This window comes from Panulirus ornatus, chromosome 3 (assembly GCF_036320965.1).
Source record: "Panulirus ornatus isolate Po-2019 chromosome 3, ASM3632096v1, whole genome shotgun sequence".
NCBI classification, from domain to species: Eukaryota; Metazoa; Arthropoda; class Malacostraca; order Decapoda; family Palinuridae; genus Panulirus; species Panulirus ornatus.
Window position 1 is genome coordinate 49,151,412 of NC_092226.1, and position 11,486 is coordinate 49,162,897.

Genomic DNA, 11,486 nt, shown 5'->3' on the forward strand with positions numbered 1-11,486 from the left:
CATGGAAGCGGAAGTGGATCATAGGGTGGGGGAGGGGGCGAAAATTCTGGGAGCCTTGAAGAATGTGTGGAAGTCGAGAACATTATCTCGGAAAGCAAAAATGGGTATGTTTGAAGGAATAGTGGTTCCAACAATGTTGTATGGTTGCGAGGCGTGGGCTATGGATAGAGTTGTGCGCAGGAGGATGGATGTGCTGGAAATGAAATGTTTGAGGACAATGTGTGGTGTGAGGTGGTTTGATCGAGTAAGTAAAGTAAGGGTAAGAGAGATGTGTGGAAATAAAAAGAGCGTGGTTGAGAGAGCAGAAGAGGGTGTTTTGAAATGGTTCGGGCACATGGAGAGAATGAGTGAGGAAAGATTGACCAAGAGATATATGTGTCGGAGGTGGAGGGAACGAGGAGAAGAGGGAGACCAAATTGGAGGTGGAAAGATGGAGTGAAAAAGATTTTGAGTGATCGGGGCCTGAGCATGCAGGAGGGTGAAAGGAGGGCAAGGAATAGAGTGAATTGGAGCGATGTGGTATACCGGGGTTGACGTGCTGTCAGTGGATTGAATCAAGGCATGTGAAGCGTCTGGGGTAAACCATGGAAAGCTGTGTAGGTATGTATATTTGCGTGTGTGGACGTATGTATATACATGTGTATGGGGGGTGGGTTGGGCCATTTCTTTCGTCTGTTTCCTTGCGCTACCTCGCAAACGCGGGAGACAGCGACAAAGCAAAAAAAAAAAAAAAAAAATATATATATATATATATATATATATATATTTATATATATATATATTATATATTATTAATCATATATATATTTATATATATATATAGTTATATATATTATATACATATAATATATTATTACATATATATATTATATTATATATATATATATTATATATATATATATATAACTATATATAATATATATATATATATATATATGTATTATATATATATATATATATATATATATATATATAAATATGTATATATATATTAATTATATATATATATATATATATATATATATATATATATATATTATATATATTATATATTACCTGGAGATAGGGGTGAAAGAATACTTCGCACGCATTCTCGCGTGGGTAGAAGGCTACTGGAGGGGACGGGAGCGGGGGGCCAGAAATCCTCCTTCCTTGTATTTTTAACTTTCTGAAATGGGAAACAGAAGAAGGAGTCACGCGAGGAGTGCTCATCTCCTCGAGGCTGAGACTGGGGTGTCTAAATGTGTGTGGATGTAACCAAGATGTGAAAAAAGGAGAGATAGGTAGTATGTTTGAGGAAAGGAACCTGATGTTTTGGCTCTGAGTGAAACGAAGCTCAAGGGTAAAGGGAAGAGTTGTTTGGGCATGTCTTGGGAGTAAAGTCAGGGGTTAGTGAGAGGACAAGAGCAAGGGAAGGAGCAGCAGTACTCCTGAAACTGGAGTTGTGGGAGTACGTGATAGAATGTAAGAAAGTCAATTCTCGATTAATATGGGTAGAACTGAAAGTTGATGGAGAGAGAGATGGGTGATTATTGGTGCATATGCACCTGGGCATGAGAAGAAAGATCATAAGAGGCAAGTGTTTGGGGAGCAGCTGAATGAGTGTGTTAGTGGTTTTGATGCACGAGACCGGGTTATAGTGATGGGTGATTTGAATGCAAAGGTGAGTAATGTGGCAGTTGAGGGAATAATTGGTATACATGGGGTGTTCAGTGTTGTAAATGGAAATGGTGAAGATCTTGTAGATTTATGTGCTGAAAAAGGACTGGTGATTGGGAATACCTGTTTCAAAAAGCGAGATATACATAAGTATACGTATGTAAGTAGGAGAGATGGCCAGAGAGCGTTATTGGATTACGTGTTAATTGACAGGCGCGCGAAAGAGAGACTTTTGGATGTTAATGTGCTGAGAGGTGCAACTGGAGGGATGTCTGATCATTATCTTGTGGAGGCTAAGGTGAAGATTTGTATGGGTTTTCAGAAAAGAAGCGTGAATGTTGGGGTGAAGAGGGTGGTGAGTGTAAGTGAGCTTGGGAAGGAGACTTGTGTGAGGAAGTACCAGGAGAGACTGAGTACAGAATGGAAAAAGGTGAGAACAATGGAAGTAAGGGGAGTGGGGGAGGAATGGGATGTATTTAGGGAATCAGTGATGGATTGCGCAAAAGATGCTTGTGGCATGAGAAGAGTGGGAGGTGGGTTGATTAGAAAGGGTAGTGAGTGGTGGGATGAAGAAGTAAGATTATGAGTGAAAGAGAAGAGAGAGCATTTGGACGATTTTTGCAGGGAAAAAATGCAATTGAGTGGGAGATGTATAAAAGAAAGAGACAGGAGGTCAAGAGAAAGGTGCAAGTGGTGAAAAAAGAGGGCAAATGAGAGTTGGGGTGAGAGAGTATCATTAAATTTTAGGGAGAATAAAAAGATGTTCTGGAAGGAGGTAAATAAAGTGCGTAAGACAAGGGAGCAAATGGGAACTTCAGTGAAGGGCGCAAATGGGGAGGTGATAACAAGTAGTGGTGATGTGAGAAGAGATTGAGTGAGTATTTTGAAGGTTTATTGAATGTGTTTGATGATAGAGTGGCAGTTATAGGGTGTTTTGGTCGAGGTGGTGTGCAAAGTGAGAGGGTTAGGGAGAATGATTTGGTAAACAGAGAAGAGGTAGTAAAAGCTTTACGGAAGATGAAAGCTGGCAAGGCAGCGGTTTGGAAGGTATTCCAGTGCAATTTATTAAAAAAGGGGGTGACTGTATTGATGACTGGTTGGTAAGGTTATCTAATGTATGTATCACTCATGATGAGGTGCCTGAGGATTGGCGGAATGCTTGCATAGTGCCATTGCACAAAGGCAAAGGGGATAAGAGTGAGTGCTCAAATTACAGAGGTATAAGTTTGTTGAGTATTCCTGGGAAATTATATAAGAGGGTACTGACTAAGAGGGTGAAGGCATGTACAGAGCAACAGATTGGGGAAGAGCAGTGTGGCTTTCAGAAGTGGTAGAGGATGTGTGGATCAGGTATTAGCTTTGACGAATGTATGTGAGAAATACTTAGAAACCCAATTCGATTTTTATGTTGCATTTATGGATCAGGAGAAAGCATATGATAGAGTTGATATAGATGTTCTATGGAAGTTATTATGAATATATTGTGTGGAAGGCAAATTTTCAGAATCAGTAAAAACTTTTTATCAAGGATATAAGGCATGTGTAGTTTAGGAAGAGAGGAAAGTGATTGCTTCTCAGTGAATGTTGGTTTGCGGCAGGGGTGTGTGATGTCTCCATGGTTGTTTAATTTGTTTATGGATGGAGTTGTTAGTTAGGTGAATGCAAGAGTTTTGGAAAGAGGGGCAAGTATGCGGTCTGTTGTGGATGAGAGAGCTTGGGAAGTGAGTCAGTTGTTGTTCGCAGATGATACAGCGCTGCTGGCTGATTCGGGTGAGAAACTGCAGGAGCTGGTGACTGAGTTTGGTAAAGTGTGTAAATGAAGAAAGCTGAGAGTACATGTGAATAAGAGCAAGGTCATTAGGTACAGTAGGGTTGAGGGACAAGTCAACTGGAAGGTGAGTTTGATGAAGAAAAACTGGAGGAAGTGAAGTGTTTTAGATATCTGGGAGTGGATTTGGCATTGGACGGAACCATGGAAGCGAAAGTGAGTCACAGGGTGGGGGAGGGGTGAAAGGTCTGGGGACGTTGAAGAATGTGTGGAACTCGAGAACGTAAACTTGGATAGCAAAAATGGGTATATTTGAAGGAATAATGGTTCCTACGATGTTATATGGTTGCGAGGCGTGAGCAATAGATAGAGTTGTACGGAGGAGGGAAGATGTGATGGAAATGAGATGTTTAAAAAAATATGTATATATGTTAGTGGTTTTGATGCACAAGACCGGGTTATAGTGATGGGTGATTTGAATGGAAAGGTGAGTAATGTGGCAGTTGAGGGAATGATTGGTATACATGGGGTGTTCAGTGTTGTAAATGGAAATGGTGAAGAGCTTGTAGATTTATGTGCTGAAAAAGGACTGGTGATTGGGAATACCTGGTTTAAAAAGCGAGATATACATAAGTATACGTATGTAAGTGGGAGAGATAGCCAGAGAGCGTTATTGGATCACGTGTTAATTGACAGGCGCGCCAAAGAGAGACTTTTGGATGTTAATGTGCTGAGAGGTGCAACTGGAGGGATGTCTGATCATTATCTTGTGGAGGCGAAGGTGAAGATTTGTATGGGTTTTCAGAAAAGAAGAGTGAATGTTGGGGTGAAGAGGGTGGTGAGAGTAAGTGAGCTTGGGAAGGAGACTTGTGTGAGGAAGTACCAGGAGAGACTGAGTACAGAATGGAAAAACGTGAGAACAATGGAAGTAAGGGGAGTGGGGGAGGAATGGGATGTATTTAGGGAATCAGTGATGGATTGCGCAAAAGATGCTTGTGGCATGAGAAGAGTGGGAGGTGGGTTGATTAGAAAGGGTAGTGAGTGGTGGGATGAAGTAAGAGTATTAGTGAAAGAGAAGAGAGAGGCATTTGGACGATTTTTGCAGGGAAAAAATGAAATTGAGTGGGAGATGTATAAAAGAAAGAGACAGGAGGTCAAGAGAAAGGTGCAAGAGGTGAAAAAGAGGGCAAATGAGAGTTGGGGTGAGAGAGTATCATTAAATTTTAGGGAGAATAAAAAGATGTTCTGGAAGGAGGTAAATAAAGTGCGTAAGACAAGGGAGCAAATGAGAACTTCAGTGAAGGGCGCAAATGGGGAGGTGATAACAAGTAGTGGTGATGTGAGAAGGAGATGGAGTGAGTATTTTGAAGGTTTGTTGAATGTGTTTGATGATAGAGTGGCAGATATAGGGTGTTTTGGTCGAGGTGGTGTGCAAAGTGAGAGGGTTAGGGAAAATGATTTGGTAAACAGAGAAGAGGTAGTAAAAGCTTTGCGGAAGATGAAAGCCGGCAAGGCAGCAGGTTTGGATGGTATTGCAGTGGAATTTATTAAAAAGGGGGTGACTGTATTGTTGACTGGTTGGTAAGGTTGTTTAATGTATGTATGACTCATGGTGAGGTGCCTGAGGATTGGCGGAATGCGTGCTTAGTGCCATTGTACAAAGGCAAAGGGGATAAGAGTGAGTGCTCAAATTACAGAGGTATAAGTTTGTTGAGTATTCCTGGTAAATTATATGGGAGGGTATTGATTGAGAGGGTGAAGGCATGTACAGAGCATCAGATTGGGGAAGAGCAGTGTGGTTTCAGAAGTGGTAGAGGATGTGTGGATCAGGTGTTTGCTTTGAAGAATGTATGTGAGAAATACTTAGAAAAGCAAATGGATTTGTATGTAGTATTTATGGATCTGGAGAAGGCATATGATAGAGTTGATAGAGATGCTCTGTGAAAGGTATTAAGAATATATGGTGTGGGAGGCAAGTTGTTAGAAGCAGTGAAAAGTTTTTATCGAGGATGTAAGGCATGTGTACGTGTAGGAAGAGAGGAAAGTGATTGGTTCTCAGTGAATGTAGGTTTGCGGCAGGGGTGTGTGATGTCTCCATGGTTGTTTAATTTGTTTATGGATGGGGTTGTTAGGGAGGTAAATGCAAGAGTTTTGGAAAGAGGGGCAAGTATGAAGTCTGTTGGGGATGAGAGAGCTTGGGAAGTGAGTCAGTTGTTGTTCGCTGATGATACAGCGCTGGTGGCTGATTCATGTGAGAAACTGCAGAAGCTGGTGACTGAGTTTGGTAAAGTGTGTGAAAGAAGAAAGTTAAGAGTAAATGTGAATAAGAGCAAGGTTATTAGGTACAGTAGGGTTGAGGGTCAAGTCAATTGGGAGGTGAGTTTGAATGGAGAAAAACTGGAGGAAGTGAAGTGTTTTAGATATCTGGGAGTGGATCTGGCAGCGGATGGAACCATGGAAGCGGAAGTGGATCATAGGGTGGGGGAGGGGGCGAAAATTCTGGGAGCCTTGAAGAATGTGTGGAAGTCGAGAACATTATCTCGGAGAGCAAAAATGGGTATGTTTGAAGGAATAGTGGTTCCAACAATGTTGTATGGTTGCGAGGCGTGGGCTATGGATAGAGTTGTGCGCAGGAGGATGGATGTGCTGCAAATGAAATGTTTGAGGACAATGTGTGGTGTGAGGTGGTTTGATCGAGTAAGTAACGTAAGGGTAAGAGAGATGTGTGGAAATAAAAAGAGCGTGGTTGAGAGAGCAGAAGAGGGTGTTCTGAAATGGTTCGGGCACATGGAGGGAATGAGTGAGGAAAGATTGACCAAGAGAATATATGTGTCGGAGGTGGAGGGAACGAGGAGAAGAGGGAGACCAAATTGGAGGTGGAAAGATGGAGTGAAAAAGATTTTGGGTGATCGGGGCCTGAGCATGCAGGAGGGTGAAAGGAGGGCAAGGAATAGAGTGAATTGGAGCGATGTGGTATACCGGGGTTGACGTGCTGTCAGTGGATTGAATCAAGGCATGTGAAGCGTCTGGGGTAAACCATGGAAAGCTGTGTAGATATGTATATTTGCGTGTGTGGACGTATGTATATACATGTGTATGGGGGTGGGTTGGGCCATTTCTTTCGTCTGTTTCCTTGCGCTACCTCGCAAACGCGGGAGACAGCGACAAAGCAAAAAAAAAAAAAAAAAAAAATATATATATATATATATATATATATATATATATATATATATATATATATATATATATATATATATATATATATATATATATATATATATATATATATATATATATATACATATATATATATACATATATATATATATATATATATATATATATATATATATATATATATATATATATATATATATATATATATATATATATATGTATATATATATATATATATATATATATATATATATATATATATGTATATATATATATATATATATATATATATATATATATATATATATATATATATATATATACATATATATATATATATTACCCTGGAGATAGGGGTGAAAGAATACTTCGCACGCATTCTTCGCGTGGCGTAGAAGGCTACTGGAGGGGACGGGAGCGGGGGGCCAGAAATCCTCCCTTCCTTGTATTTTTAACTTTCTGAAATGGGAAACAGAAGAAGGAGTCACGCGAGGAGTGCTCATCCTCCTCGAAGGCTGAGACTGGGGTGTCTAAATGTGTGTGGATGTAACCAAGATGTGAAAAAAGGAGAGATAGGTAGTATGTTTGAGGAAAGGAACCTGGATGTTTTGGCTCTGAGTGAAACGAAGCTCAAGGGTAAAGGGAAGAGTTGTTTGGGAATGTCTTGGGAGTAAAGTCAGGGGTTAGTGAGAGGACAAGAGCAAGGGAAGGAGCAGCAGTACTCCTGAAACTGGAGTTGTGGGAGTACGTGATAGAATGTAAGAAAGTCAATTCTCGATTAATATGGGTAGAACTGAAAGTTGATGGAGAGAGATGGGTGATTATTGGTGCATATGCACCTGGGCATGAGAAGAAAGATCATAAGAGGCAAGTGTTTGGGGAGCAGCTGAATGAGTGTGTTAGTGGTTTTGATGCACGAGACCGGGTTATAGTGATGGGTGATTTGAATGCAAAGGTGAGTAATGTGGCAGTTGAGGGAATAATTGGTATACATGGGGTGTTCAGTGTTGTAAATGGAAATGGTGAAGATCTTGTAGATTTATGTGCTGAAAAAGGACTGGTGATTGGGAATACCTGTTTCAAAAAGCGAGATATACATAAGTATACGTATGTAAGTAGGAGAGATGGCCAGAGAGCGTTATTGGATTACGTGTTAATTGAGAGGGCCGCGGAAGAGAGACTTTTGGATGTTAATGTGCTGAGAGGTGCAACTGGAGGGATGTTTGATCATTATCTTGTGGAGGCTAAGGTGAAGATTTGTATGGGTTTTCAGAAAAGAAGCGTGAATGTTGGGGTGAAGAGGGTGGTGAGTGTAAGTGAGCTTGGGAAGGAGACTTGTGTGAGGAAGTACGAGGAGAGACTGAGTACAGAATGGAAAAAGGTGAGAACAATGGAAGTAAGGGGAGTGGGGGAGGAAAGGGATGTATTTAGGGAATCAGTGATGGATTGCGCAAAACATGCTTGTGGCATGAGAAGAGTGGGAGGTGGGTTGATTAGAAAGGGTAGTGAGTGGTGGGATGAAGAAGTAAGATTATTAGTGAAAGTGAAGAGAGAAGCATTTGGACGATTTTTGCAGGGAAAAAATGCAATTGAGTGGGAGATGTATAAAAGAAAGAGACAGGAGGTCAAGAGAAAGGTGCAAGTGGTGAAAAAGAGGGCAAATGAGAGTTGGGGTGAGAGAGTATCATTAAATTTTAGGGAGAATAAAAAGATGTTCTGGAAGGAGGTAAATAAAGTGCGTAAGACAAGGGAGCAAATGGGAACTTCAGTGAAGGGCGCAAATGGGGAGGTGATAACAAGTAGTGGTGATGTGGAGATTGAGTGAGTATTTTGAAGGTTTATTGAAATTCTTTGATGATAGAGTGGCAGTTATAGGGTGTTTTGGTTGAGGTGTTAAGCAAAGTGAGAGCGTTAGGGAAAATGATTTGGTAAACAGAGAAGAGGTAGTAACAGCTTTGCGGAAGATGAAAGCCGGGAAGGCAGCAGGTTTGGATGGTATTGCAGTGGAATTTATTAAAAAAGGGATTCACTGTATGGTTGACTGGTTGGTTAGGTTATTTAATGTATGTATGACTCATGGTGAGGTGCCTGAGGATTGGCGGAATGCGTGCATAGCGCCATTGTACAAAGGCAAAGGGGATAAGAGTGAGTGCTCAAATTACAGAGGTATAAGTTTGTTGAGTATTCCTGGTATATTATATGGGAGGGTATTGATTGAGAGGGTGAAGGCATGTACAGAGCATCAGATTGGGGAAGAGCAGTGTGGTTTCAGAAGTGGTAGAGGATGTGTGGATCAGGTGTTTGCTTTGAAGAATGTATGTGAGAAATACTTAGAAAAGCAAATGGAGTTATATGTAGCATTTATGGATCTGGAGAAGGCATATGATAGAGTTGATAGAGATGCTCTGTGGAAGGTATTAAGAATATATGGTGTGGGAGGCAAGTTGTTAGAAGCAGTGAAAAGTTTTTATCGAGGATGTAAGGCATGTGTACGTGTAGGAAGAGAGGAAAGTGATTGGTTCTCAGTGAATGTAGGTTTGCGGCAGGGGTGTATGATGTCTCCATGGTTGTTTAATTAGTTTATGGATGGGGTTGTTAGGGAGGTGAATGCAAGAGTTTTGGAAAGAGGGGCAAGTATGAAGTCTGTTGTGGATGAGAGAGCTTGGGAAGTGAGTCAGTTGTTGTTCGCTGATGATACATCGCTGGTGGCTGATTCATGTGAGAAACTGCTGAAGCTGGTGACTGAGTTTGGTAAAGTGTGTGAAAGAAGAAAGTTAAGAGTAAATGTCTATAAGAGCAAGGTTATTAGGGACAGTATGGTTGAGGGTCAAGTCAATTGGGAGGTAAGTTTGAATGGAGAAAAACTGTAGGAAGTACAGTGTTTTATATATCTGGGAGTGGATCTGGCAGCGGATGGAACCATGGAAGCAGAAGTGAATCATAGGGTGGGGGAGGGGGCGAAAATCCTGGGAGCCTTGAAGAATGTGTGGAAGTCGAGAACATTATCCCGGAAAGCATAAATGGGTATGTTTGAAGGAATAGTGGTTCCAACAATGTTGTATGGTTGCGAGGCGTGGGCTATGGATAGAGTTGTGCGCAGGAGGGTGGATGTGCTGGAAATGAGATGTTTGAGGACAATGTGTGGTGTGAGGTGGTTTGATCGAGTATGTAATAATGGGGTAAGAGAGATGTGTGGAAATAAAAAGAGCGTGGTTGAGAGAGCAGAAGAGGGTGTTTTGAAATGGTTTGAGCACATGGAGAGAATGAGTGAGGAAAAATTGACCAAGAGGATATATGTGTCGGAGGTGGAGGGAACGAGGAGAAGTGGGAGACCAAATTGGAGGTGGAAAGATGGAGTGAAAAAGATTTTGTGTGATGGGGGCCTGAACTTGCAGGAGGGTGAAAGGCGTGTAAGGAATAGAGTGAATTGGATCGATGTGATGTACCGGGGTTGACGTGCTGTCAGTGGATTGAATCATGGCATATGAAGCGTCTGGGGTAAACCATGGAAAGTTGTGTGGGGCCTGGATGTGGAAAGGGAGCTGTGGTTTCGGGCATTATTGCGTGGCAGCTAGAGACTGAGTGTGAACGAATGGGGCCTTTGTTGTCTTTTGCTAGTGCTACCTCGCACACATGAGGGGGGAGGGGGAAGGTATTCCATGTGTGGCGAGGTGGCGATGGGATTGAATGGGGGCAGACAGTGTGAATTGTGTGCATGGGTATATATGTATTTGTCTGTGTATGTATATATATGTGTACATTGAGATGTATAGGTATGTATATTTGCGCGTGTGGACGTGTGTGTGTATACATTGTGTATGGGGGTGGGTCGGGCCATTTCTTTCGTCTGTTTCCTTGCGCTACCTCGCAAACGCAGGAGACAGCGGCAAAGCAAAATAAATAAATAAATAAATAAATAAATATATATATATATATATATATATATATATATATATATATATATATATATATATATATATATATATATATATATATATATATATACATATATATATATATATATATATATATATATATATATATATATATATATATATATATATATATATATTATCCCTGGGGATAGGGGAGATAGAATACTTCCCACGTATTCCCTGCGTGTCGTAGAAGGCGACTGAAAGTGGAGGGAGCGGGTGGCTGGAAATCCTCCCATCTCGTTTTTTTTTTATTTTCAATTTTCCAAAAGAAGGAACAGAAAAGTGGGGCTAAGTGAGTATATTCCTTCAAAGGCCCAGTCCTCTGTTCTTGACGTTACCTCGCTAATGCGGGAAATGGCGAATAGTATGAAAGATATATATATATATATATATATATATATATATATATATATATATACATATATATATATATATATATATATATATATATATATATATATATATATATATATATATATATATATATATATATATATATATATATATATATATGTAGATATGCACATGTGCGTGTGTGTGTGTTTGTGTGTGTGTGTGTGTGTGTGTGTGTGTGTGTGTGTGTGTTTGTGTTACCAATTACTGTCTGCATGAGGTTAGAACGCTATTGACATTGTCATCTTTAGCTCAGCTCTATCATGGGGAGTACACTCTCGTTAAAAAGAGAAAAAAAAAATCTACAAAGGAATCTAATTACCTTGCCACTGGAAGCAGCTCAACCTTGGAGCTGCAGGGGCTCTTAGAAAAGTGGTATTGGAGTAGCCCAACTCCAGCACCCTTTAAGAAAGGGGCCTTAACCCGATGGTCGTGGCTGGCCTCCTGTGCGCTGCGGGAGCCCTATAAGTACAGAAGGGAGATTTGGATCAGAAAATGAGTAAATATAGACAATAAGAGCAAAAATGAGATGGTTTGAGATCCATAAAGCT